Genomic DNA, 26,943 nt, shown 5'->3' on the forward strand with positions numbered 1-26,943 from the left:
CTGTGGCTGCTGGCTGAGGCCACTTACACCACACCAGGGCCTGTGGCTGCTGGCTGAGGCCACCTACACCACACCAGGGCCTGTGGCTGCTGGCTGAGGCGACTTACACCACACCAGGGCCCTTTTGCTGCTGGCTGAGGCCACCTACACCACACCAGGGCCTGTGGCTTCTGGCTGAGGCGACTTACACCACACCAGGGCCTGTGGCTGCTGGCTGAGGCCACTTACACCACACCAAGGCCTGTGGCTCTTGCTCAGGCCACTCACATCACACCAGGGCCTGTGCTGCTAGCTGAGGCCACTTACACCAAACCAGGGCCTGTGGCTGCTTGCTGAGGCCATCTTCACCAAACCAGGCCCTGTGCTGCTTGCTGTGGCCATGTAAAACACACCAGGTCCTGTGCTGGTTCTTGAGGCCATCTTCAACAATCCAGGGCCTGTGCTGTTGGATAAATGCCAAACTGAGCCTTTTGGTTAGGGTATTATGCAAACATGCAGGTATGGTTATAGGATTGTCTTCGTAACTTCAGGTACTTGCCACCTAATCACTTGAATCCATAAATTGAGACATTGTGCTGGGGCCAGCAGCTTACGGCCATACCACCCTGAGCACGCCCGACCTCGTCTGATCTCGGAAGCTAAGCAGGGCTGGGCTTGGTTAGTACTTGGATGGGAGACTGCCTGGGAATACCTGGTGCTGTAAGCCTTTCATTTTCATGTCATTGAACCGCTTTTGATCCAGAGAAGGGGTGTATTAAAAGACCAGAAGCAGCTCCCCATTAATGAGGGCACATTAACGACATTGCTTTTGGCTGTTTTCCAATGTCTTGTGCTGCTAGCTGATGCCACCTACACCACACCAGGGCCTGAGTGACCGGCTGGGGCCACTTACACCACATCAGGGCCTGTTGCTCTGGCTGAGGCCACTTACACCACACCAGGGCCTGTGGCTGCTGGCTGAGGCCACTTACACCACACCAGGGCCTGTGGCTGCTGGCTGAGGCCACCTACACCACACCAGGGCCTTAGTTGCTATTGAGGCCAATTACACCACACCAGGGTATGTGGCTCTTGCTCAGGCCACTTACACCACACCAGGGCCTTAGTTGCTATTGAGGCCAATTACACCACACCAGGGCCTGTGGCACTGGCTGAGGCCACTTACACCACACCAGGGCCTGTGGCTGCTGGCTGAGGCCACTTACACCACACAAGGGTCTGTGGCTGCTGGCTGAGGCCACCTACACCACACCAGGGCCTGTGGCTGCTGGCTGAGGCCACTTACAACACACCAGGGCCTGTGGCTCTTGCTCAGGCCACTCATATCACACCAGGCCCTGTGCTTCTGGCCGAGGCCATCTTCACCAAACCAGGCCCTGTGCTGCTTGCTGTGGCCATGTACAACACACCAGGCCCTGTGCTGGTTCCTGAGGCCATCTTCAACAATCCAGGGCCTGTGCTGTTGGGTAAATGCCAAACTGAGCCTTTGGGTTAGGGTATTATGCAAACATGCAGGTATGGTTATAGGATTATCTTCGTAACTTCAGGTACTTGCCACCTAATCACTTGAATCCATAAATTGAGACATTGTGCTGGAGCCAGCAGCTTACGGCCATACCACCCTGAGCACGCCCGACCTCGTCTGATCTCGGAAGCTAAGCAGGGCTGGGCTTGGTTAGTACTTGGATGGGAGACTGCCTGGGAATACCTGGTGCTGTAAGCCTTTCATTTTCATGTCATTGAACCGCTTTTGATCCAGAGAAGGGGTGTATTAAAAGACCAAAAGCAGCTGCCCATTAATGAGGGTACATTAACGACATTGCTTTTGGCTGTTTTCCAATGTCTTGTGCTGCTAGCTGATGCCACCTACACCACACCAGGGCCTTAGTTGCTATTGAGGCCAATTACACCACACCAGGGTCTTTGGCTCTTGCTCAGGCCACTTACACCACACCAGGGCCTGTGGCACTGGCTGAGGCCACTTACACCACACCAGGGCCTTATTTGCTATTGAGGCCACTTACACCACACCAGGGCCTGTGGCTCTTGCTCAGGCCACTTACACCACACCAGGGCCTGTGGCTCTTGCTCAGGCCACTCACATCACACCAGGCCCTGCGCTTCTGGCCGAGGCCATCTTCACCAAACCAGGCCCTGTGCTGCTAGCTGTGGCCATGTACAACACACCAGGCCCTGTGCTGGTTCCTGAGGCCATCTTCAACAATCCAGGGCCTGTGCTGTTGGATAAATGCTAAACTGAGCCTTTGGATTAGGGTATTATGCAAACATGAAGGTAGGGTTATAGGATTGTCTTCGTAACTTCAGGTACTTGCCACCTAATCACCTGAATCCATAAATTGAGACATTGTGCTGGGGCCAGCAGCTTACGGCCATACCACCCTGAGCACGCCCGACCTCGTCTGATCTCGGAAGCTGACCAGGGCTGGGCTTGGTTAGTACTTGGATGGGAGACTGCCTGGGAATACCTGGTGCTGTAAGCCTTTCATGTCATTGAACCACTTTTGATCCAGAGAAGGGGTGTATTAAAAGACCAAAAGCAGCTGCCCATTAATGAGGGCACATTAACGACATTGCTTTTGGCTGTTTTCCAATGTCTTGTGCTGCTAGCTGATGCCACCTACACCACACCAGGGCCTGAGTGACCGGCTGGGGCCACTTACACCACATCAGGGCCTGTGGCTCTGGCTGAGGCCACTTACACCACACCAGGGCCTGTGGCTGCTGGCTGAGGCCACTTACACCACACCAGGGCCTGTGGCTGCTGGCTGAGGCCACTTACACCACACCAGGGCCTTAGTTGCTATTGAGGCCAATTACACCACACCATGGTCTGTGGCTCTTGCTCAGGCCACTTACACCACACCAGGGCCTGTGGCACTGGCTGAGGCCACTTACACCACACCAGGGCCTGTGGCTGCTGGCTGAGGCCACTTACACCACACAAGGGCTTGTGGCTGCTGGCTGAGGCCACCTACACCACACCAGGGCCTGTGGCTGCTGGCTGAGGCCACCTACACCACACCAGGGCCTGTGGCTGCTGGCTGAGGCCACTTACACCACACCAGGGCCTTAGTTGCTATTGAGGCCAATTACACCACACCATGGTCTGTGGCTCTTGCTCAGGCCACTTACACCACACCAGGGCCTGTGGCACTGGCTGAGGCCACTTACACCACACCAGGGCCTGTGGCTGCTGGCTGAGGCCACCTACACCACACCAGGGCCTGTGGCTGCTGGCTGAGGCGACTTACACCACACCAGGGCCCTTTTGCTGCTGGCTGAGGCCACTTACACCACACCAGTGCCTGTGGCTTCTGGCTGAGGCGACTTACACCACACCAGGGCCTGTGGCTGCTGGCTGAGGCCACTTACACCACACCAGGGCCTGTGGCTCTTGCTCAGGCCACTCACATCACACCAGGCCCTGCGCTTCTGGCCGAGGCCATCTTCACCAAACCAGGCCCTGTGGTTCTTGCTCAGGCCACTTACACCACACCAGGGCCTGTGGCTCTGGCTTAGGCCAATTACACCACACCAGGGTCTGTGGCTCTTGCTGAGGCCACTTACACCACACCAGGGCCTGTGGCTGCTGGCTGAGGCCACTTACACCACACCAGGAACTGTGGCTGCTGGCTGAGACCACCTACACCACACCAGGGCCTGTGGCTGCTTGCTGAGGCGACTTACACCACACCACGGCCTGTTGCTGCTGGCTGAGGCCACTTACACCACACCAGTGCCTGTGGCTTCTGGCTGAGGCGACTTACACCACACCAGGGCCTGTTGCTGCTGGCTGAGGCCACTTACACCACACCAGGGCCTGTGGCTGCTGGCTCAGGCCACTCATATCAAACCAGGTCCTGTGCTTCTGGCCGAGGCCATCTTCACCAAACCAGGCCCTGTGCTGCTAGCTGAGGCGACTTACACCACATCAGGGCCTGTGGCTCTGGCTGAGGCCACTTACACCACACCAGGGCCTGTGGCTGCTGGCTGAGGCCAGTTACACCACACCAGGGCCTGTGGCTGCTGGCTGAGGCCACATACACCACACCAGGGCCTTAGTTGCTATTGAGGCCTATTACACCACACCAGGGTCTGTGGCTCTTGCTCAGGCCACTCACATCACACCAGGCCCTGCGCTTCTGGCCACTTACACCACACCAGGGCCTGTGGCTGCTGGCTGAGGCCACTTACACCATACCAGGGCCTGTGGCTGTTGGCTGAGGCCACTTACACCACACCAGGGCCTTAGTTGCTATTGAGGCCACTTACACCACACCAGGGCCTGTGGCTCTGGCTGAGGCCACTTACACCACACCAGGGCCTTATTTGCTATTCAGGCCAGTTACACCACACCAGGGCCTGTGGCTCTGGCTCAGGCCACTTACACCACACCAGGGCCTGTGGCTGCTGGCTGATTCCACTTACACCACACCAGGGCCTGTGGCTCTTGCTCAGGCCACTCATATCACACCAGGCCCTGTGCTTCTGGCTGAGGCCATCTTCACCAAACCAGGCCCTGTGCTGCTTGCTGTGGCCATCTTCAACAATCCAGGGCCTGTGCTGTTGGATAAATGCCAAACTGAGCCTTTGGGTTAGGGTATTATGCAAACATGCAGGTATGGTTATAGGATTGTCTTCGTAACTTCAGGTACTTGCCACCTAATCACTTGAATCCATAAATTGAGACATTGTGCTGGGGCCAGCAGCTTACGGCCATACCACCCTAAGCACGCCCGACCTCGTCTGATCTCGGAAGCTAAGCAGGGCTGGGCTTGGTTAGTACTTGGATGGGAGACTGCCTGGGAATACCTGGTGCTGTAAGGCTTTCATTTTCATGTCATTGAACCGCTTTTGATCCAGAGAAGGGGTGTATTAAAAGACCAAAAGCAGCTCCCCATTAATGAGGGCACATTAACGACATTGCTTTTGGCTCTTTTCCAATGTCTTGTGCTGCTAGCTGATGCCACCTACACCACACCAGGGCCTGAGTGACCGGCTGGGGCCACTTACACCACATCAGGGCCTGTTGCTCTGGCTGAGGCCAGTTACACCACAACAGGGCCTGTGGCTGCTGGCTGAGGCCACATACACCACACCAGGGCCTTAGTTGCTATTGAGGCCATTTACACCACACCAGGGTCTGTGGCTCTTGCTCAGGCCACTTACACCACACCAGGGTCTGTGGCACTGGCTCAGGCCGCTTAGACCACACCAGGGCCTTAGTTGCTATTGAGGCCACTTACACCACACCAGGGCCTGTGGCTGCTGGCTGAGGCCACCTACACCACACCAGGGCCTGTGGCTGCTGGCTGAGGCCACTTACACCACACCAGGGCCTGTGGCTGCTGGCTGAGGCCACTTACACCACACCAGAGCCTGTGGCTGCTGGCTGAGGCCACTTACACCACACAAGGGCCTGTGGCTGCTGGCTGAGGCCACCTACACCACACCAGGGCCTGTGGCTGCTGGCTGAGGCCACTTACAACACACCAGGGCCTGTGGCTCTTGCTCAGGCCACTCATATCACACCAGGCCCTGTGCTTCTGGCCGAGGCCATCTTCACCAAACCAGGCCCTGTGCTGCTTGCTGTGGCCATGTACAACACACCAGGCCCTGTGCTGGTTCCTGAGGCCATCTTCAACAATCCAGGGCCTGTGCTGTTGGGTAAATGCCAAACTGAGCCTTTGGGTTAGGGTATTATGCAAACATGCAGGTATGGTTATAGGATTATCTTCGTAACTTCAGGTACTTGCCACCTAATCACTTGAATCCATAAATTGAGACATTGTGCTGGAGCCAGCAGCTTACGGCCATACCACCCTGAGCACGCCCGACCTCGTCTGATCTCGGAAGCTAAGCAGGGCTGGGCTTGGTTAGTACTTGGATGGGAGACTGCCTGGGAATACCTGGTGCTGTAAGCCTTTCATTTTCATGTCATTGAACCGCTTTTGATCCAGAGAAGGGGTGTATTAAAAGACCAAAAGCAGCTGCCCATTAATGAGGGTACATTAACGACATTGCTTTTGGCTGTTTTCCAATGTCTTGTGCTGCTAGCTGATGCCACCTACACCACACCAGGGACTTTGGCTCTTGCTCAGGCCACTTACACCACACCAGGGCCTGTGGCACTGGCTGAGGCCACTTACACCACACCAGGGCCTTATTTGCTATTGAGGCCACTTACACCACACCAGGGCCTGTGGCTCTTGCTCAGGCCACTTACACCACACCAGGGCCTGTGGCTCTTGCTCAGGCCACTCACATCACACCAGGCCCTGCGCTTCTGGCCGAGGCCATCTTCACCAAACCAGGCCCTGTGCTGCTAGCTGTGGCCATGTACAACACACCAGGCCCTGTGCTGGTTCCTGAGGCCATCTTCAACAATCCAGGGCCTGTGCTGTTGGATAAATGCTAAACTGAGCCTTTGGGTTAGGGTATTATGCAAACATGAAGGTAGGGTTATAGGATTGTCTTCGTAACTTCAGGTACTTGCCACCTAATCACCTGAATCCATAAATTGAGACATTGTGCTGGGGCCAGCAGCTTACGGCCATACCACCCTGAGCACTCCCGACCTCGTCTGATCTCGGAAGCTGACCAGGGCTGGGCTTGGTTAGTACTTGGATGGGAGACTCCCTGGGAATACCTGGTGCTGTAAGCCTTTCATGTCATTGAACCACTTTTGATCCAGAGAAGGGGTGTATTAAAAGACCAAAAGCAGCTGCCCATTAATGAGGGCACATTAACGACATTGCTTTTGGCTGTTTTCCAATGTCTTGTGCTGCTAGCTGATGCCACCTACACCACACCAGGGCCTGAGTGACCGGCTGGGGCCACTTACACCACATCAGGGCCTGTGGCTCTGGCTGAGGCCACTTACACCACACCAGGGCCTGTGGCTGCTGGCTGAGGCCACTTACACCACACCAGGGCCTGTGGCTGCTGGCTGAGGCCACTTACACCACACCAGGGCCTTAGTTGCTATTGAGGCCAATTACACCACACCATGGTCTGTGGCTCTTGCTCAGGCCACTTACACCACACCAGGGCCTGTGGCACTGGCTGAGGCCACTTACACCACACCAGGGCCTGTGGCTGCTGGCTGAGGCCACTTACACCACACAAGGGCTTGTGGCTGCTGGCTGAGGCCACCTACACCACACCAGGGCCTGTGGCTGCTGGCTGAGGCCACCTACACCACACCAGGGCCTGTGGCTGCTGGCTGAGGCCACTTACACCACACCAGGGCCTTAGTTGCTATTGAGGCCAATTACACCACACCATGGTCTGTGGCTCTTGCTCAGGCCACTTACACCACACCAGGGCCTGTGGCACTGGCTGAGGCCACTTACACCACACCAGGGCCTGTGGCTGCTGGCTGAGGCCACCTACACCACACCAGGGCCTGTGGCTGCTGGCTGAGGCGACTTACACCACACCAGGGCCTGTGGCTGCTGGCTGAGGCCACTTACACCACACCAGGGCCTGTGGCTCTTGCTCAGGCCACTCACATCACACCAGGCCCTGCGCTTCTGGCCGAGGCCATCTTCACCAAACCAGGCCCTGTGGTTCTTGCTCAGGCCACTTACACCACACCAGGGCCTGTGGCTCTGGCTTAGGCCAATTACACCACACCAGGGTCTGTGGCTCTTGCTGAGGCCACTTACACCACACCAGGGCCTGTGGCTGCTGGCTGAGGCCACTTACACCACACCAGGAACTGTGGCTGCTGGCTGAGACCACCTACACCACACCAGGGCCTGTGGCTGCTTGCTGAGGCGACTTACACCACACCACGGCCTGTTGCTGCTGGCTGAGGCCACTTACACCACACCAGTGCCTGTGGCTTCTGGCTGAGGCGACTTACACCACACCAGGGCCTGTTGCTGCTGGCTGAGGCCACTTACACCACACCAGGGCCTGTGGCTGCTGGCTCAGGCCACTCATATCAAACCAGGTCCTGTGCTTCTGGCCGAGGCCATCTTCACCAAACCAGGCCCTGTGCTGCTAGCTGAGGCGACTTACACCACATCAGGGCCTGTGGCTCTGGCTGAGGCCACTTACACCACACCAGGGCCTGTGGCTGCTGGCTGAGGCCAGTTACACCACACCAGGGCCTGTGGCTGCTGGCTGAGGCCACATACACCACACCAGGGCCTTAGTTGCTATTGAGGCCTATTACACCACACCAGGGTCTGTGGCTCTTGCTCAGGCCACTCACATCACACCAGGCCCTGCGCTTCTGGCCACTTACACCACACCAGGGCCTGTGGCTGCTGGCTGAGGCCACTTACACCATACCAGGGCCTGTGGCTGTTGGCTGAGGCCACTTACACCACACCAGGGCCTTAGTTGCTATTGAGGCCACTTACACCACACCAGGGCCTGTGGCTCTGGCTGAGGCCACTTACACCACACCAGGGCCTTATTTGCTATTCAGGCCAGTTACACCACACCAGGGCCTGTGGCTCTGGCTCAGGCCACTTACACCACACCAGGGCCTGTGGCTGCTGGCTGATTCCACTTACACCACACCAGGGCCTGTGGCTCTTGCTCAGGCCACTCATATCACACCAGGCCCTGTGCTTCTGGCTGAGGCCATCTTCACCAAACCAGGCCCTGTGCTGCTTGCTGTGGCCATCTTCAACAATCCAGGGCCTGTGCTGTTGGATAAATGCCAAACTGAGCCTTTGGGTTAGGGTATTATGCAAACATGCAGGTATGGTTATAGGATTGTCTTCGTAACTTCAGGTACTTGCCACCTAATCACTTGAATCCATAAATTGAGACATTGTGCTGGGGCCAGCAGCTTACGGCCATACCACCCTAAGCACGCCCGACCTCGTCTGATCTCGGAAGCTAAGCAGGGCTGGGCTTGGATAGTACTTGGATGGGAGACTGCCTGGGAATACCTGGTGCTGTAAGGCTTTCATTTTCATGTCATTGAACCGCTTTTGATCCAGAGAAGGGGTGTATTAAAAGACCAAAAGCAGCTCCCCATTAATGAGGGCACATTAACGACATTGCTTTTGGCTCTTTTCCAATGTCTTGTGCTGCTAGCTGATGCCACCTACACCACACCAGGGCCTGAGTGACCGGCTGGGGCCACTTACACCACATCAGGGCCTGTTGCTCTGGCTGAGGCCAGTTACACCACAACAGGGCCTGTGGCTGCTGGCTGAGGCCACATACACCACACCAGGGCCTTAGTTGCTATTGAGGCCATTTACACCACACCAGGGTCTGTGGCTCTTGCTCAGGCCACTTACACCACACCAGGGCCTGTGGCACTGGCTCAGGCCGCTTAGACCACACCAGGGCCTTAGTTGCTATTGAGGCCACTTACACCACACCAGGGCCTGTGGCTGCTGGCTGAGGCCACCTACACCACACCAGGGCCTGTGGCTGCTGGCTGAGGCCACTTACACCACACCAGGGCCTGTGGCTGCTGGCTGAGGCCACTTACACCACACCAGAGCCTGTGGCTGCTAGCTGATGCCACCTACACCACACCAGGGCCTTAGTTGCTATTGAGGCCAATTACACCACACCAGGGTCTTTGGCTCTTGCTCAGGCCACTTACACCACACCAGGGCCTGTGGCACTGGCTGAGGCCACTTACACCACACCAGGGCCTTATTTGCTATTGAGGCCACTTACACCACACCAGGGCCTGTGGCTCTTGCTCAGGCCACTTACACCACACCAGGGCCTGTGGCTCTTGCTCAGGCCACTCACATCACACCAGGCCCTGCGCTTCTGGCCGAGGCCATCTTCACCAAACCAGGCCCTGTGCTGCTAGCTGTGGCCATGTACAACACACCAGGCCCTGTGCTGGTTCCTGAGGCCATCTTCAACAATCCAGGGCCTGTGCTGTTGGATAAATGCTAAACTGAGCCTTTGGGTTAGGATATTATGCAAACATGAAGGTAGGGTTATAGGATTGTCTTCGTAACTTCAGGTACTTGCCACCTAATCACCTGAATCCATAAATTGAGACATTGTGCTGGGGCCAGCAGCTTACGGCCATACCACCCTGAGCACCCCCGACCTCGTCTGATCTCGGAAGCTGACCAGGGCTGGGCTTGGTTAGTACTTGGATGGGAGACTGCCTGGGAATACCTGGTGCTGTAAGCCTTTCATGTCATTGAACCACTTTTGATCCAGAGAAGGGGTGTATTAAAAGACCAAAAGCAGCTGCCCATTAATGAGGGCACATTAACGACATTGCTTTTGGCTGTTTTCCAATGTCTTGTGCTGCTAGCTGATGCCACCTACACCACACCAGGGCCTGAGTGACCGGCTGGGGCCACTTACACCACATCAGGGCCTGTGGCTCTGGCTGAGGCCACTTACACCACACCAGGGCCTGTGGCTGCTGGCTGAGGCCACTTACACCACACCAGGGCCTGTGGCTGCTGGCTGAGGCCACTTACACCACACCAGGGCCTTAGTTGCTATTGAGGCCAATTACACCACACCAGGGCCTGTGGCACTGGCTGAGGCCACTTACACCACACCAGGGCCTGTGGCTGCTGGCTGAGGCCACTTACACCACACCAGGGCCTGTGGCTGCTGGCTGAGGCCACTTACACCACACAAGGGCTTGTGGCTGCTGGCTGAGGCCACCTACACCACACCAGGGCCTGTGGCTGCTGGCTGAGGCCACCTACACCACACCAGGGCCTGTGGCTGCTGGCTGAGGCCACTTACACCACACCAGGGCCTTAGTTGCTATTGAGGCCAATTACACCACACCATGGTCTGTGGCTCTTGCTCAGGCCACTTACACCACACCAGGGCCTGTGGCACTGGCTGAGGCCACTTACACCACACCAGGGCCTGTGGCTGCTGGCTGAGGCCACCTACACCACACCAGGGCCTGTGGCTGCTGGCTGAGGCCACTTACACCACACCAGGGCCTGTGGCTGCTGGCTGAGGCCACTTACACCACACCAGGGCCTGTGGCTCTTGCTCAGGCCACTCACATCACACCAGGCCCTGCGCTTCTGGCCGAGGCCATCTTCACCAAACCAGGCCCTGTGGTTCTTGCTCAGGCCACTTACACCACACCAGGGCCTGTGGCTCTGGCTTAGGCCAATTACACCACACCAGGGTCTGTGGCTCTTGCTGAGGCCACTTACACCACACCAGGGCCTGTGGCTGCTGGCTGAGGCCACTTACACCACACCAGGAACTGTGGCTGCTGGCTGAGACCACCTACACCACACCAGGGCCTGTGGCTGCTTGCTGAGGCGACTTACACCACACCACGGCCTGTTGCTGCTGGCTGAGGCCACTTACACCACACCAGTGCCTGTGGCTTCTGGCTGAGGCGACTTACACCACACCAGGGCCTGTTGCTGCTGGCTGAGGCCACTTACACCACACCAGGGCCTGTGGCTGCTGGCTCAGGCCACTCATATCAAACCAGGTCCTGTGCTTCTGGCCGAGGCCATCTTCACCAAACCAGGCCCTGTGCTGCTAGCTGAGGCGACTTACACCACATCAGGGCCTGTGGCTCTGGCTGAGGCCACTTACACCACACCAGGGCCTGTGGCTGCTGGCTGAGGCCAGTTACACCACACCAGGGCCTGTGGCTGCTGGCTGAGGCCACATACACCACACCAGGGCCTTAGTTGCTATTGAGGCCTATTACACCACACCAGGGTCTGTGGCTCTTGCTCAGGCCACTCACATCACACCAGGCCCTGCGCTTCTGGCCACTTACACCACACCAGGGCCTGTGGCTGCTGGCTGAGGCCACTTACACCATACCAGGGCCTGTGGCTGTTGGCTGAGGCCACTTACACCACACCAGGGCCTTAGTTGCTATTGAGGCCACTTACACCACACCAGGGCCTGTGGCTCTGGCTGAGGCCACTTACACCACACCAGGGCCTTATTTGCTATTCAGGCCAGTTACACCACACCAGGGCCTGTGGCTCTGGCTCAGGCCACTTACACCACACCAGGGCCTGTGGCTGCTGGCTGATTCCACTTACACCACACCAGGGCCTGTGGCTCTTGCTCAGGCCACTCATATCACACCAGGCCCTGTGCTTCTGGCTGAGGCCATCTTCACCAAACCAGGCCCTGTGCTGCTTGCTGTGGCCATCTTCAACAATCCAGGGCCTGTGCTGTTGGATAAATGCCAAACTGAGCCTTTGGGTTAGGGTATTATGCAAACATGCAGGTATGGTTATAGGATTGTCTTCGTAACTTCAGGTACTTGCCACCTAATCACTTGAATCCATAAATTGAGACATTGTGCTGGGGCCAGCAGCTTACGGCCATACCACCCTAAGCACGCCCGACCTCGTCTGATCTCGGAAGCTAAGCAGGGCTGGGCTTGGTTAGTACTTGGATGGGAGACTGCCTGGGAATACCTGGTACTGTAAGGCTTTCATTTTCATGTCATTGAACCGCTTTTGATCCAGAGAAGGGGTGTATTAAAAGACCAAAAGCAGCTCCCCATTAATGAGGGCACATTAACGACATTGCTTTTGGCTCTTTTCCAATGTCTTGTGCTGCTAGCTGATGCCACCTACACCACACCAGGGCCTTAGTTGCTATTGAGGCCAATTACACCACACCAGGGTCTTTGGCTCTTGCTCAGGCCACTTACACCACACCAGGGCCTGTGGCACTGGCTGAGGCCACTTACACCACACCAGGGCCTTATTTGCTATTGAGGCCACTTACACCACACCAGGGCCTGTGGCTCTTGCTCAGGCCACTTACACCACACCAGGGCCTGTGGCTCTTGCTCAGGCCACTCACATCACACCAGGCCCTGCGCTTCTGGCCGAGGCCATCTTCACCAAACCAGGCCCTGTGCTGCTAGCTGTGGCCATGTACAACACACCAGGCCCTGTGCTGGTTCCTGAGGCCATCTTCAACAATCCAGGGCCTGTGCTGTTGGATAAATGCTAAACTGAGCCTTTGGGTTAGGGTATTATGCAAACATGAAGGTAGGGTTATAGGATTGTCTTCGTAACTTCAGGTACTTGCCACCTAATCACCTGAATCCATAAATTGAGACATTGTGCTGGGGCCAGCAGCTTACGGCCATACCACCCTGAGCACTCCCGACCTCGTCTGATCTCGGAAGCTGACCAGGGCTGGGCTTGGTTAGTACTTGGATGGGAGACTCCCTGGGAATACCTGGTGCTGTAAGCCTTTCATGTCATTGAACCACTTTTGATCCAGAGAAGGGGTGTATTAAAAGACCAAAAGCAGCTGCCCATTAATGAGGGCACATTAACGACATTGCTTTTGGCTGTTTTCCAATGTCTTGTGCTGCTAGCTGATGCCACCTACACCACACCAGGGCCTGAGTGACCGGCTAGGGCCACTTACACCACATCAGGGCCTGTGGCTCTGGCTGAGGCCACTTACACCACACCAGGGCCTGTGGCTGCTGGCTGAGGCCACTTACACCACACCAGGGCCTGTGGCTGCTGGCTGAGGCCACTTACACCACACCAGGGCCTTAGTTGCTATTGAGGCCAATTACACCACACCATGGTCTGTGGCTCTTGCTCAGGCCACTTACACCACACCAGGGCCTGTGGCACTGGCTGAGGCCACTTACACCACACCAGGGCCTGTGGCTGCTGGCTGAGGCCACTTACACCACACAAGGGCTTGTGGCTGCTGGCTGAGGCCACCTACACCACACCAGGGCCTGTGGCTGCTGGCTGAGGCCACCTACACCACACCAGGGCCTGTGGCTGCTGGCTGAGGCCACTTACACCACACCAGGGCCTTAGTTGCTATTGAGGCCAATTACACCACACCATGGTCTGTGGCTCTTGCTCAGGCCACTTACACCACACCAGGGCCTGTGGCACTGGCTGAGGCCACTTACACCACACCAGGGCCTGTGGCTGCTGGCTGAGGCCACCTACACCACACCAGGGCCTGTGGCTGCTGGCTGAGGCGACTTACACCACACCAGGGCCTGTGGCTGCTGGCTGAGGCCACTTACACCACACCAGGGCCTGTGGCTCTTGCTCAGGCCACTCACATCACACCAGGCCCTGCGCTTCTGGCCGAGGCCATCTTCACCAAACCAGGCCCTGTGGTTCTTGCTCAGGCCACTTACACCACACCAGGGCCTGTGGCTCTGGCTTAGGCCAATTACACCACACCAGGGTCTGTGGCTCTTGCTGAGGCCACTTACACCACACCAGGGCCTGTGGCTGCTGGCTGAGGCCACTTACACCACACCAGGAACTGTGGCTGCTGGCTGAGACCACCTACACCACACCAGGGCCTGTGGCTGCTTGCTGAGGCGACTTACACCACACCACGGCCTGTTGCTGCTGGCTGAGGCCACTTACACCACACCAGTGCCTGTGGCTTCTGGCTGAGGCGACTTACACCACACCAGGGCCTGTTGCTGCTGGCTGAGGCCACTTACACCACACCAGGGCCTGTGGCTGCTGGCTCAGGCCACTCATATCAAACCAGGTCCTGTGCTTCTGGCCGAGGCCATCTTCACCAAACCAGGCCCTGTGCTGCTAGCTGAGGCGACTTACACCACATCAGGGCCTGTGGCTCTGGCTGAGGCCACTTACACCACACCAGGGCCTGTGGCTGCTGGCTGAGGCCAGTTACACCACACCAGGGCCTGTGGCTGCTGGCTGAGGCCACATACACCACACCAGGGCCTTAGTTGCTATTGAGGCCTATTACACCACACCAGGGTCTGTGGCTCTTGCTCAGGCCACTCACATCACACCAGGCCCTGCGCTTCTGGCCACTTACACCACACCAGGGCCTGTGGCTGCTGGCTGAGGCCACTTACACCATACCAGGGCCTGTGGCTGTTGGCTGAGGCCACTTACACCACACCAGGGCCTTAGTTGCTATTGAGGCCACTTACACCACACCAGGGCCTGTGGCTCTGGCTGAGGCCACTTACACCACACCAGGGCCTTATTTGCTATTCAGGCCAGTTACACCACACCAGGGCCTGTGGCTCTGGCTCAGGCCACTTACACCACACCAGGGCCTGTGGCTGCTGGCTGATTCCACTTACACCACACCAGGGCCTGTGGCTCTTGCTCAGGCCACTCATATCACACCAGGCCCTGTGCTTCTGGCTGAGGCCATCTTCACCAAACCAGGCCCTGTGCTGCTTGCTGTGGCCATCTTCAACAATCCAGGGCCTGTGCTGTTGGATAAATGCCAAACTGAGCCTTTGGGTTAGGGTATTATGCAAACATGCAGGTATGGTTATAGGATTGTCTTCGTAACTTCAGGTACTTGCCACCTAATCACTTGAATCCATAAATTGAGACATTGTGCTGGGGCCAGCAGCTTACGGCCATACCACCCTAAGCACGCCCGACCTCGTCTGATCTCGGAAGCTAAGCAGGGCTGGGCTTGGTTAGTACTTGGATGGGAGACTGCCTGGGAATACCTGGTGCTGTAAGGCTTTCATTTTCATGTCATTGAACCGCTTTTGATCCAGAGAAGGGGTGTATTAAAAGACCAAAAGCAGCTCCCCATTAATGAGGGCACATTAACGACATTGCTTTTGGCTCTTTTCCAATGTCTTGTGCTGCTAGCTGATGCCACCTACACCACACCAGGGCCTGAGTGACCGGCTGGGGCCACTTACACCACATCAGGGCCTGTTGCTCTGGCTGAGGCCAGTTACACCACAACAGGGCCTGTGGCTGCTGGCTGAGGCCACATACACCACACCAGGGCCTTAGTTGCTATTGAGGCCATTTACACCACACCAGGGTCTGTGGCTCTTGCTCAGGCCACTTACACCACACCAGGGCCTGTGGCACTGGCTCAGGCCGCTTAGACCACACCAGGGCCTTAGTTGCTATTGAGGCCACTTACACCACACCAGGGCCTGTGGCTGCTGGCTGAGGCCACCTACACCACACCAGGGCCTGTGGCTGCTGGCTGAGGCCACTTACACCACACCAGGGCCTGTGGCTGCTGGCTGAGGCCACTTACACCACACCAGAGCCTGTGGCTGCTGGCTGAGGCCACTTACACCACACAAGGGCCTGTGGCTGCTGGCTGAGGCCACCTACACCACACCAGGGCCTGTGGCTGCTGGCTGAGGCCACTTACAACACACCAGGGCCTGTGGCTCTTGCTCAGGCCACTCATATCACACCAGGCCCTGTGCTTCTGGCCGAGGCCATCTTCACCAAACCAGGCCCTGTGCTGCTTGCTGTGGCCATGTACAACACACCAGGCCCTGTGCTGGTTCCTGAGGCCATCTTCAACAATCCAGGGCCTGTGCTGTTGGGTAAATGCCAAACTGAGCCTTTGGGTTAGGGTATTATGCAAACATGGAGGTATGGTTATAGGATTATCTTCGTAACTTCAGGTACTTGCCACCTAATCACTTGAATCCATAAATTGAGACATTGTGCTGGAGCCAGCAGCTTACGGCCATACCACCCTGAGCACGCCCGACCTCGTCTGATCTCGGAAGCTAAGCAGGGCTGGGCTTGGTTAGTACTTGGATGGGAGACTGCCTGGGAATACCTGGTGCTGTAAGCCTTTCATTTTCATGTCATTGAACCGCTTTTGATCCAGAGAAGGGGTGTATTAAAAGACCAAAAGCAGCTGCCCATTAATGAGGGTACATTAACGACATTGCTTTTGGCTGTTTTCCAATGTCTTGTGCTGCTAGCTGATGCCACCTACACCACACCAGGGCCTTAGTTGCTATTGAGGCCAATTACACCACACCAGGGTCTTTGGCTCTTGCTCAGGCCACTTACACCACACCAGGGCCTGTGGCACTGGCTGAGGCCACTTACACCACACCAGGGCCTTATTTGCTATTGAGGCCACTTACACCACACCAGGGCCTGTGGCTCTTGCTCAGGCCACTTACACCACACCAGGGCCTGTGGCTCTTGCTCAGGCCACTCACATCACACCAGGCCCTGCGCTTCTGGCCGAGGCCATCTTCACCAAACCAGGCCCTGTGCTGCTAGCTGTGGCCATGTACAACACACCAGGCCCTGTGCTGGTTCCTGAGGCCATCTTCAACAATCCAGGGCCTGTGCTGTTGGATAAATGCTAAACTGAGCCTTTGGGTTAGGGTATTATGCAAACATGAAGGTAGGGTTATAGGATTGTCTTCGTAACTTCAGGTACTTGCCACCTAATCACCTGAATCCATAAATTGAGACATTGTGCTGGGGCCAGCAGCTTACGGCCATACCACCCTGAGCACCCCCGACCTCGTCTGATCTCGGAAGCTGACCAGGGCTGGGCTTGGTTAGTACTTGGATGGGAGACTGCCTGGGAATACCTGGTGCTGTAAGCCTTTCATGTCATTGAACCACTTTTGATCCAGAGAAGGGGTGTATTAAAAGACCAAAAGCAGCTGCCCATTAATGAGGGCACATTAACGACATTGCTTTTGGCTGTTTTCCAATGTCTTGTGCTGCTAGCTGATGCCACCTACACCACACCAGGGCCTGAGTGACCGGCTGGGGCCACTTACACCACATCAGGGCCTGTGGCTCTGGCTGAGGCCACTTACACCACACCAGGGCCTGTGGCTGCTGGCTGAGGCCACTTACACCACACCAGGGCCTGTGGCTGCTGGCTGAGGCCACTTACACCACACCAGGGCCTTAGTTGCTATTGAGGCCAATTACACCACACCAGGGCCTGTGGCACTGGCTGAGGCCACTTACACCACACCAGGGCCTGTGGCTGCTGGCTGAGGCCACTTACACCACACCAGGGCCTGTGGCTGCTGGCTGAGGCCACTTACACCACACAAGGGCTTGTGGCTGCTGGCTGAGGCCACCTACACCACACCAGGGCCTGTGGCTGCTGGCTGAGGCCACCTACACCACACCAGGGCCTGTGGCTGCTGGCTGAGGCCACTTACACCACACCAGGGCCTTAGTTGCTATTGAGGCCAATTACACCACACCATGGTCTGTGGCTCTTGCTCAGGCCACTTACACCACACCAGGGCCTGTGGCACTGGCTGAGGCCACTTACACCACACCAGGGCCTGTGGCTGCTGGCTGAGGCCACCTACACCACACCAGGGCCTGTGGCTGCTGGCTGAGGCCACTTACACCACACCAGGGCCTGTGGCTGCTGGCTGAGGCCACTTACACCACACCAGGGCCTGTGGCTCTTGCTCAGGCCACTCACATCACACCAGGCCCTGCGCTTCTGGCCGAGGCCATCTTCACCAAACCAGGCCCTGTGGTTCTTGCTCAGGCCACTTACACCACACCAGGGCCTGTGGCTCTGGCTTAGGCCAATTACACCACACCAGGGTCTGTGGCTCTTGCTGAGGCCACTTACACCACACCAGGAACTGTGGCTGCTGGCTGAGACCACCTACACCACACCAGGGCCTGTGGCTGCTTGCTGAGGCGACTTACACCACACCACGGCCTGTTGCTGCTGGCTGAGGCCACTTACACCACACCAGTGCCTGTGGCTTCTGGCTGAGGCGACTTACACCACACCAGGGCCTGTTGCTGCTGGCTGAGGCCACTTACACCACACCAGGGCCTGTGGCTGCTGGCTCAGGCCACTCATATCAAACCAGGTCCTGTGCTTCTGGCCGAGGCCATCTTCACCAAACCAGGCCCTGTGCTGCTAGCTGAGGCGACTTACACCACATCAGGGCCTGTGGCTCTGGCTGAGGCCACTTACACCACACCAGGGCCTGTGGCTGCTGGCTGAGGCCAGTTACACCACACCAGGGCCTGTGGCTGCTGGCTGAGGCCACATACACCACACCAGGGCCTTAGTTGCTATTGAGGCCTATTACACCACACCAGGGTCTGTGGCTCTTGCTCAGGCCACTCACATCACACCAGGCCCTGCGCTTCTGGCCACTTACACCACACCAGGGCCTGTGGCTGCTGGCTGAGGCCACTTACACCATACCAGGGCCTGTGGCTGTTGGCTGAGGCCACTTACACCACACCAGGGCCTTAGTTGCTATTGAGGCCACTTACACCACACCAGGGCCTGTGGCTCTGGCTGAGGCCACTTACACCACACCAGGGCCTTATTTGCTATTCAGGCCAGTTACACCACACCAGGGCCTGTGGCTCTGGCTCAGGCCACTTACACCACACCAGGGCCTGTGGCTGCTGGCTGATTCCACTTACACCACACCAGGGCCTGTGGCTCTTGCTCAGGCCACTCATATCACACCAGGCCCTGTGCTTCTGGCTGAGGCCATCTTCACCAAACCAGGCCCTGTGCTGCTTGCTGTGGCCATCTTCAACAATCCAGGGCCTGTGCTGTTGGATAAATGCCAAACTGAGCCTTTGGGTTAGGGTATTATGCAAACATGCAGGTATGGTTATAGGATTGTCTTCGTAACTTCAGGTACTTGCCACCTAATCACTTGAATCCATAAATTGAGACATTGTGCTGTGGCCAGCAGCTTACGGCCATACCACCCTAAGCACGCCCGACCTCGTCTGATCTCGGAAGCTAAGCAGGGCTGGGCTTGGTTAGTACTTGGATGGGAGACTGCCTGGGAATACCTGGTACTGTAAGGCTTTCATTTTCATGTCATTGAACCGCTTTTGATCCAGAGAAGGGGTGTATTAAAAGACCAAAAGCAGCTCCCCATTAATGAGGGCACATTAACGACATTGCTTTTGGCTCTTTTCCAATGTCTTGTGCTGCTAGCTGATGCCACCTACACCACACCAGGGCCTTAGTTGCTATTGAGGCCAATTACACCACACCAGGGTCTTTGGCTCTTGCTCAGGCCACTTACACCACACCAGGGCCTGTGGCACTGGCTGAGGCCACTTACACCACACCAGGGCCTTATTTGCTATTGAGGCCACTTACACCACACCAGGGCCTGTGGCTCTTGCTCAGGCCACTTACACCACACCAGGGCCTGTGGCTCTTGCTCAGGCCACTCACATCACACCAGGCCCTGCGCTTCTGGCCGAGGCCATCTTCACCAAACCAGGCCCTGTGCTGCTAGCTGTGGCCATGTACAACACACCAGGCCCTGTGCTGGTTCCTGAGGCCATCTTCAACAATCCAGGGCCTGTGCTGTTGGATAAATGCTAAACTGAGCCTTTGGGTTAGGGTATTATGCAAACATGAAGGTAGGGTTATAGGATTGTCTTCGTAACTTCAGGTACTTGCCACCTAATCACCTGAATCCATAAATTGAGACATTGTGCTGGGGCCAGCAGCTTACGGCCATACCACCCTGAGCACGCCCGACCTCGTCTGATCTCGGAAGCTGACCAGGGCTGGGCTTGGTTAGTACTTGGATGGGAGACTGCCTGGGAATACCTGGTGCTGTAAGCCTTTCATGTCATTGAACCACTTTTGATCCAGAGAAGGGGTGTATTAAAAGACCAAAAGCAGCTGCCCATTAATGAGGGCACATTAACGACATTGCTTTTGGCTGTTTTCCAATGTCTTGTGCTGCTAGCTGATGCCACCTACACCACACCAGGGCCTGAGTGACCGGCTGGGGCCACTTACACCACATCAGGGCCTGTGGCTCTGGCTGAGGCCACTTACACCACACCAGGGCCTGTGGCTGCTGGCTGAGGCCACTTACACCACACCAGGGCCTGTGGCTGCTGGCTGAGGCCACCTACACCACACCAGGGCATTAGTTGCTATTGAGGCCAATTACACCACACCAGGGTCTGTGGCTCTTGCTCAGGCCACTTACACCACACCAGGGCCTGTGGCTCTTGCTCAGGCCACTTACACCACACCAGGGCCTGTGGCACTGGCTGAGGCCACTTACACCACACCAGGGCCTGTGGCTGCTGGCTGAGGCCACTTACACCACACCAGGGCCTGTGGCTGCTGGCTGAGGCCACTTATACCACACCAGGGCCTGTGGCTGCTGGCTGAGGCCACCTACACCACACCAGGGCCGGTGGCTGCTGGCTGAGGCGACTTACACCACACCAGGGCCCTTTTGCAGCTGGCTGAGGCCACTTACACCACACCAGTACCTGTGGCTTCTGGCTGAGGCGACTTACACCACACCAGGGCCTGTGGCTTCTGGCTGAGGCCAATTACACCACACCAGGGTCTGTGGCTCTTGCTCAGGCCACTTACACTACACCAGGGCCTGTGGCACTGGCTGAGGCCACTTACACCACACCAGGGCCTGTGGCTGCTGGCTGAGGCCAATTACACCACACCAGGGTCTGTGGCTCTTGCTCAGGCTACTTACACTACACCAGGGCCTGTGGCACTGGCTGAGGCCACTTACACCACACCAGGGCCTGTGGCTGCTGGCTGAGGCCACTTACACCACACCAGGGCCTGTGGCTGCTGGCTGAGGCCACTTACACCACACCAGGGCCTGTGGCTGCTGGCTGAGGCCACCTACACCACACCAGGGCCTGTGGCTGCTGGCTGAGGCCACTTACACCACACCAAGGCCTGTGGCTCTTGCTCAGGCCACTCACATCACACCAGGCCCTGCGCTTCTGGCCGAGGCCATCTTCACCAAACCAGGCCCTGTGCTGGTTCCTGAGGCCATCTTCAACAATCCAGGGCCTGTGCTGTTGGATAAATGCCAAACTGAGCCTTTGGGTTAGGGTATTATGCAAACATGCAGGTATGGTTATAGGATTATCTTCGTAACTTCAGGTACTTGCCACCTAATCACTTGAATCCATAAATTGAGACATTGTGCTGGGCCCAGCAGCTTACGGCCATACCACCCTGAGCACACCCGACCTCGTCTGATCTCGGAAGCTAAGCAGGGCTGGGCTTGGTTAGTACTTGGATGGGAGACTGCCTGGGAATACCTGGTGCTGTCAGTCTTTCATTTTCATGTCATTGAACCGCTTTTGATCCAGAGAAGGGGTGTATTAAAAGACCAAAAGCAGCTGCCCATTAATGAGGGCACATTAACGACACTCCTTTTGGCTCTTTTCCAATGTCTTGTGCTGCTAGCTGATGCCACCTACACCACACCAGGGCCTGAGTGACCGGCTGGGGCCACTTACACCACATCAGGGCCTGTGGCTCTGGCTGAGGCCATTTACACCACACCAGGGTCTGTGGCTCTTGCTCAGGCCACTTACACCACACCAGGGCCTGTGGCACTGGCTGAGGCCACTTAGACCACACCAGGGCCTGTGGCTGCAGGCTGAGGCCACCTACACCACACCAGGGCCTGTGGCTGCTGGCTGAGGCGACTTACACCACACCAGGGCCTGTTGCTGCTGGCTGAGGCCACTTACACCACACCAGGGACTGTGGCTTCTGGCTGAGGTGACTTACACCACACCAGGGCCTGTGGCTGCTGGCTGAGGCCACTTACACCACACCAGGGCCTGTGGCTCTTGCTCAGGCCACTTACACCACACCAGGGCCTGTGGCTCTTGCTCAGGCCACTCATATCACACCAGGCCCTGCTCTTCTGGCCGAGGCCATCTTCACCAAACCAGGCCCTGTGCTGCTAGCTGTGGCCATGTACAACACACCAGGCCCTGTGCTGGTTCCTGAGGCCATCTTCAACAATCCAGGGCCTGTGCTGTTGGATAAATGCTAAACTGAGCCTTTGGGTTAGGGTATTATGCAAACATGCAGGTATGGTTATAGGATTGTCTTCGTAACTTCAGGTACTTGCCACCTAATCACTTGAATCCATAAATTGAGACATTGTGCTGGGGCCAGCAGCTTACGGCCATACCACCCTGAGCACGCCCGACCTCGTCTGATCTCGGAAGCTAAGCAGGGCTGGGCTTGGTTAGTACTTGGATGGGAGACTGCCTGGGAATACTTGGTGCTGTAAGCCTTTCATTTTCATGTCATTGAACCGCTTTTGATCCAGAAAAGGGGTGTATTAAAAGACCAAAAGCAGCTGCCCATTAATGAGGGCACATTAACGACATTGCTTTTGGCTCTTTTCCAATGTCTTGTGCTGCTAGCTGATGCCACCTACACCACACCAGGGCCTGAGTGACCGGCTGGGGCCACTTACACCACATCAGGGCCTGTGGCTGCTGGCTGAGGCCAGTTACACCACACCAGAGCCTGTGGCTGCTGACTGAGGCCACTTACACCACACCAGGGCCTTAGTTGCTATTGAGGCCACTTACACCACACCAGGGCCTGTGGCTGCTGGCTGAGGCCAGTTACACCACACCAGGGCCTGTGGCTGCTGGCTGAGGCCACATACACCACACCAGGGCCTTAGTTGCTATTGAGGCCATTTACACCACACCAGGGTCTGTGGCTCTTGCTCAGGCCACTTACACCACACCAGGGCCTGTGGCACTGGCTGAGGCCACTTAGACCACACCAGGGCCTGTGGCTGCAGGCTGAGGCCACCTACACCACACCAGGGCCTGTGGCTGCTGGCTGAGGCGACTTACACCACACCAGGGCCTGTTGCTGCTGGCTGAGGCCACTTACACCACACCAGGGACTGTGGCTTCTGGCTGAGGTGACTTACACCACACCAGGGCCTGTGGCTGCTGGCTGAGGCCACTTACACCACACCAGGGCCTGTGGCTCTTGCTCAGGCCACTTACACCACACCAGGGCCTGTGGCTCTTGCTCAGGCCACTCATATCACACCAGGCCCTGCTCTTCTGGCCGAGGCCATCTTCACCAAACCAGGCCCTGTGCTGCTAGCTGTGGCCATGTACAACACACCAGGCCCTGTGCTGGTTCCTGAGGCCATCTTCAACAATCCAGGGCCTGTGCTGTTGGATAAATGCTAAACTGAGCCTTTGGGTTAGTGTATTATGCAAACATGCAGGTATGGTTATAGGATTGTCTTCGTAACTTCAGGTACTTGCCACCTAATCACTTGAATCCATAAATTGAGACATTGTGCTGGGGCCAGCAGCTTACGGCCATACCACCCTGAGCACGCCCGACCTCGTCTGATCTCGGAAGCTAAGCAGGGCTGGGCTTGGTTAGTACTTGGATGGGGGAATACCTGGTGCTGTAAGCCTTTCTTTTTCCTGTCATTGAACCGCTTTTGATCCAGAGAAGGGGTGTATTAAAAGACCAAAAGCAGCTGCCCATTAATGAGGGCACATTAACGACATTGCTTTTGGCTGTTTTCCAATGTCTTGTGCTGCTAGCTGATGCCACCTACACCACACCAGGGCCTGATTGACCGGCTGGGGCCACTTACACCACATCAGGGCCTGTGGCTCTGGCTGAGGCCACTTACACCACACCAGGGCATTATTTGCTATTGAGGCCACTTACACCACACCAGGGCCTGTGGCTCTGGCTGAGGCCACTTACACCACACCAGGGCCTGTGGCTCTTGCTCAGGCCAGTTACACCACACCAGGGCCTGTGGCTGCTGGCTGAGGCCACTTACACCACACAAGGGCCTGTGGCTGCTGGCTGAGGCCACCTACACCACACCAGGGCCTGTGGCTGCTGGCTGAGGCCACTTACACCACACCAGGGCCTGTGGCTCTTGCTCAGGCCACTTACACCACACCAGGGCCTTAGTTGCTATTGAGGCCAATTACACCACACCAGGGTCTTTGGCTCTTGCTCAGGCCACTTACACCACACCAGGACCTGTGGCACTGGCTGAGGCCACTTAGACCACACCAGGGCCTGTGGCTGCTGGCTGAGGCCACTTACACCACACCAGGGCCTTATTTGCTATTGAGGCCACTTACACCACACCAGGGCCTGAGTGACCGGCTGGGGCCACTTACACCACATCAGGGCCTGTGGCTCTGGCTGAGGCCACCTACACCAAACCAGGGCCTGTGGCTGCTTGCTGAGGCGACTTACACCACACCAGGGCCTGTTGCTGCTGGCTGAGGCCACTTACACCACACCAGTGCCTGTGGCTTCTGGCTGAGGCCACTTACACCACACCAGGGCCTGTTGCTGCTGGCTGAGGCCACTTACAACACACCAGGGCCTTTGGCTGCTGGCTGAGGCCACTTACACCACACCAGGGCCTGTGGCTGCTGGCTCAGGCCACTCATATCAAACCAGGCCCTGTGCTTCTGGCCGAGGCCATCTTCACCAAACCAGGCCCTGTGCTGCTAGCTGAGGCGACTTACACCACATCAGGGCCTGTGGCTCTGGCTGAGGCCACTTACACCACACCAGGGCCTGTGGCTGCTGGCTGAGGCCAGTTAAACCACACCAGGGCCTGTGGCTGCTGGCTGAGGCCACTTACACCATACCAGGGCCTGTGGCTGCTGGCTGAGGCGACTTACACCACACCAGAGCCTGTGGCTGCTGGCTGAGGCCACCTACACCACACCAGGGCCTTAGTTGCTATTGAGGCCATTTACACCACACCAGGGCCTGTGGCTCTGGCTGAGGCCACTTACACCACACCAGGGCCTGTGGCTCTGGCTGAGGCCACTTACACCACACCAGGGCCTGTGGCTCTTGCTCAGGCCACTCATATCACACCAGGCCCTGTGCTTCTGGCCGAGGCCATCTTCACCAAACCAGGCCCTGTGCTGCTTGCTGTGGCCATGTACAACACACCAGGCCCTGTGCTGGTTCCTGAGGCCATCTTCAACAATCCAGGACCTGTGCTGTTGGATAAATGCTAAACTGAGCCTTTGGGTTAGGGTATTATGCAAACATGCAGGTAGGGTTATAGGATTGTCTTCGTAAATTCAGGTACTTGCCACCTAATCACTTGAATCCATAAATTGAGACATTGTGCTGGGGCCAGCAGCTTACGGCCATACCACCCTCAGCACGCCCGACCTCGTCTGATCTCGGAAGCTAAGCAGGGCTGGGCTTGGTTAGTATTTGGATGGGGGAATACCTGGTGCTGTAAGCCTTTCCTTTTCCTGTCATTGAACCGCTTTTGATCCAGAAAAGGGGTGTATTAAAAGACCAAAAGCAGCTGCCCATTAATGAGGGCACATTAACGACATTGCTTTTGGCTCTTTTCCAATGTCTTGTGCTGCTAGCTGATGCCACGTACACCACACCAGGGCCTGAGTGACCGGCTGGGGCCACTTACACCACATCAGGGTCTGTGGCTCTGGCTGAGGCCACTTACACCACACCAGGGCCTGTGGCTGCTGGCTGAGGCCACATACAACACACCAGGGCCTTAGTTGCTATTGAGGCCATTTACACCACACCAGGGTCTGTGGCTCTTGCTCAGGCCACTTACACCACACCAGGGCCTGTGGCACTGGCTGAGGCCACTTACACCACACCAGGGCCTGTGGCTGCTGGCTGAGGCCACTTACACCACACCAGGGCCTTATTTGCTATTGAGGCCACTTACACCACACCAGGGCCTGTGGCTCTTGCTCAGGCCACTTACACCACACCAGGGCCTGTGGCTCTTGCTCAGGCCACTCATATCACACCAGGCCCTGTGCTTCTGGCCGAGGCCATCTTCACCAAACCAGGCCCTGTGCTGCTAGCTGAGGCGACTTACACCACATCAGGGCCTGTGGCTCTGGCTGAGGCCACTTACACCACACCAGGGCCTGTGGCTGCTGGCTGAGGCCAGTTAAACCACACCAGGGCCTGTGGCTGCTGGCTGAGGCCACTTACACCATACCAGGGCCTGTGGCTGCTGGCTGAGGCGACTTACACCACACCACACCAGAGCCTGTGGCTGCTGGCTGAGGCGACTTACACCACACCAGGGCCTGTGACTGCTGGCTGAGGCCACTTACACCACACCAGGGCCTTAGTTGCTATTGAGGCCACTTACACCACACCAGGGCCTGTGGCTCTGGCTGAGGCCACTTACACCACACCAGGGCCTTATTTGCCATTGAGGCCAGTTACACCACACCAGGGCCTGTGGCTCTGGCTGAGGCCACTTACACCACACCAGGGCCTGTGGCTGCTGGCTGATTCCACTTACACCACACCAGGGCCTGTGGCTCTTGCTCAGGCCACTCATATCACACCAGGCCCTGTGCTTCTGGCCGA

General features: G+C 57.0%; 6 non-coding genes and 13 pseudogenes across 6 annotated transcripts; all 19 read left to right on the forward strand.

The window, feature by feature from the left end:
• The first annotated feature begins 587 nt into the window (after nucleotides 1-587).
• On the forward strand, nucleotides 588-706 carry LOC147328831 (5S ribosomal RNA). Its single transcript, XR_015129279.1, has one exon. It is a non-coding gene; the product is annotated as a 5S ribosomal RNA (ribosomal RNA).
• Nucleotides 707-1,604: 898 nt separating this feature from the next.
• On the forward strand, nucleotides 1,605-1,723 carry LOC147328832 (5S ribosomal RNA). The gene has a single exon (XR_015129280.1). It is a non-coding gene; the product is annotated as a 5S ribosomal RNA (ribosomal RNA).
• A 659-nt stretch (nucleotides 1,724-2,382) lies between these two features.
• LOC147328833 (5S ribosomal RNA) lies at nucleotides 2,383-2,501 on the forward strand (annotated as a pseudogene).
• Nucleotides 2,502-4,729: 2,228 nt separating this feature from the next.
• Nucleotides 4,730-4,848, forward strand: LOC147328834 (5S ribosomal RNA; annotated as a pseudogene).
• A 978-nt stretch (nucleotides 4,849-5,826) lies between these two features.
• Nucleotides 5,827-5,945, forward strand: LOC147328835 (5S ribosomal RNA). Its single transcript, XR_015129281.1, has one exon. It is a non-coding gene; the product is annotated as a 5S ribosomal RNA (ribosomal RNA).
• Nucleotides 5,946-6,566: 621 nt separating this feature from the next.
• On the forward strand, nucleotides 6,567-6,685 carry LOC147328836 (5S ribosomal RNA; annotated as a pseudogene).
• Nucleotides 6,686-8,832: 2,147 nt separating this feature from the next.
• LOC147328837 (5S ribosomal RNA) lies at nucleotides 8,833-8,951 on the forward strand (annotated as a pseudogene).
• A 1,091-nt stretch (nucleotides 8,952-10,042) lies between these two features.
• Nucleotides 10,043-10,161, forward strand: LOC147328838 (5S ribosomal RNA; annotated as a pseudogene).
• A 2,148-nt stretch (nucleotides 10,162-12,309) lies between these two features.
• Nucleotides 12,310-12,428, forward strand: LOC147328839 (5S ribosomal RNA; annotated as a pseudogene).
• A 659-nt stretch (nucleotides 12,429-13,087) lies between these two features.
• LOC147328840 (5S ribosomal RNA) lies at nucleotides 13,088-13,206 on the forward strand (annotated as a pseudogene).
• Nucleotides 13,207-15,353: 2,147 nt separating this feature from the next.
• LOC147328841 (5S ribosomal RNA) lies at nucleotides 15,354-15,472 on the forward strand (annotated as a pseudogene).
• Nucleotides 15,473-16,450: 978 nt separating this feature from the next.
• LOC147328842 (5S ribosomal RNA) lies at nucleotides 16,451-16,569 on the forward strand. The gene has a single exon (XR_015129283.1). It is a non-coding gene; the product is annotated as a 5S ribosomal RNA (ribosomal RNA).
• A 659-nt stretch (nucleotides 16,570-17,228) lies between these two features.
• On the forward strand, nucleotides 17,229-17,347 carry LOC147328843 (5S ribosomal RNA; annotated as a pseudogene).
• A 2,108-nt stretch (nucleotides 17,348-19,455) lies between these two features.
• Nucleotides 19,456-19,574, forward strand: LOC147328844 (5S ribosomal RNA; annotated as a pseudogene).
• Nucleotides 19,575-20,233: 659 nt separating this feature from the next.
• LOC147328845 (5S ribosomal RNA) lies at nucleotides 20,234-20,352 on the forward strand (annotated as a pseudogene).
• A 1,371-nt stretch (nucleotides 20,353-21,723) lies between these two features.
• LOC147328846 (5S ribosomal RNA) lies at nucleotides 21,724-21,842 on the forward strand. The gene has a single exon (XR_015129709.1). It is a non-coding gene; the product is annotated as a 5S ribosomal RNA (ribosomal RNA).
• An 861-nt stretch (nucleotides 21,843-22,703) lies between these two features.
• LOC147328847 (5S ribosomal RNA) lies at nucleotides 22,704-22,822 on the forward strand. Its single transcript, XR_015129639.1, has one exon. It is a non-coding gene; the product is annotated as a 5S ribosomal RNA (ribosomal RNA).
• A 1,058-nt stretch (nucleotides 22,823-23,880) lies between these two features.
• On the forward strand, nucleotides 23,881-23,989 carry LOC147328848 (5S ribosomal RNA; annotated as a pseudogene).
• Nucleotides 23,990-25,713: 1,724 nt separating this feature from the next.
• LOC147328849 (5S ribosomal RNA) lies at nucleotides 25,714-25,822 on the forward strand (annotated as a pseudogene).
• The last annotated feature ends 1,121 nt before the right edge of the window (nucleotides 25,823-26,943 follow it).

The sequence above is a fragment of the Aulonocara sp. 'chitande type north' Nkhata Bay genome, linkage group LG5, assembly GCF_057382095.1.
Source record: "Aulonocara sp. 'chitande type north' Nkhata Bay isolate Kocher_YH1m ecotype deep benthic linkage group LG5, A_spYH_male_GT1.1, whole genome shotgun sequence".
Taxonomy (NCBI): domain Eukaryota; kingdom Metazoa; phylum Chordata; class Actinopteri; order Cichliformes; family Cichlidae; genus Aulonocara; species Aulonocara sp. 'chitande type north' Nkhata Bay.